This window comes from Vespula pensylvanica, chromosome 25 (genome assembly GCF_014466175.1).
Source record: "Vespula pensylvanica isolate Volc-1 chromosome 25, ASM1446617v1, whole genome shotgun sequence".
NCBI lineage: Eukaryota > Metazoa > Arthropoda > Insecta > Hymenoptera > Vespidae > Vespula > Vespula pensylvanica.
The window spans coordinates 1,569,478-1,570,741 of record NC_057709.1 but is presented as its reverse complement, the minus strand read 5'-3'; positions in this window follow the sequence as shown (position 1 = coordinate 1,570,741).

Sequence of the window (1,264 nt, the reverse complement as noted above, 5' to 3'; positions counted from 1 at the left end):
GAGTGTCAGAATAAGTTCTTGACGTGTTTCTCAGTGTTTCTTTTGTATCAGTTGTTATCTCAGCATGAGCATCTTTCCGATATTAATACGTGTCTAAATGATTCGTCGTTTCTTTAAGTCTAGTAAATATACAGGGTGAGGCATTTACAAGAGATCCCTGGAATGACTTGATAATTTTTTGATAAATTTGTTAAAAATGCTTAAAACAAAACTGCAGCCTTATGCATATGAATTGTTATTTATTTAAAATATTTATTTAAAATTCTCTAATATGTATTCAAGGTATAATCTATTTGTACAAAGTATATGAGAATTGATCAAAATAATAGAAAATATATTCATTTCAAATAAGCTATATGGTATATGAAAAATAAATGAAATATTAATGTATTTTCATTAAAAATGTGAAAATATTCTATTCCATATTTTTTCACGAGTGTCGTTTGTTGTCAAAATATTTACACTTCGATTTTTAAATGATGATACACTTCAAGCACGTAGCCCCACTGATTCACACAAATACACACAAACACATATATGCGAAAGTTTTCAATAATGAGTGTTTTTGTATTTCATTAATCGCATAAAGTAACTTATTGCACAAACATAATTACGTGAAATTTTATTAAAACAATTCATATTTTTACCAAATGATTTATAAAAATTAATTCATTTATGAATAAATATGCTATCGAAGATATAGATTTCTTTTCGTAAAAAATATTAACGACACCAAGAATAATTTAAATTTATTCATTTCAATAGAAGAATTTATTCATGTGGATTTCAATGACAAAATATTCAAGTAACTTCTACAACACTACATAATGAATGATTAGATATATAGTGATATTTTTTCCATTTCAAGTTATTGCAAATTATGGAATACCATAGCGAAAGACAGTGACTTCTGTATGAACTATTAAAAAAGATTTTAATCAGTATAAAGCAATTCGTGAAAATCGTGACATACATCTATCCGAAGAAAATCATTTACCACACTAAATAAATTATGAGAAACTATTATTGCTCCCTCCCATGATAAATTGCACATCCCCATGCTCCTCATTGTGAAAAATAGTATTATTTTTTGTGTTTTCAATGATACCGAATAAATCGGAATTTGGCAGCTGCAAGATTTCATTAATCTCATATAATACATATATACGTGAGTATTCGTCGGATAATAAATAATGTTACTAATTCAAAATTCGTGCGATTTCATACAATACGAAAACGACAGATTTCGTCTTTCATTTTTGTA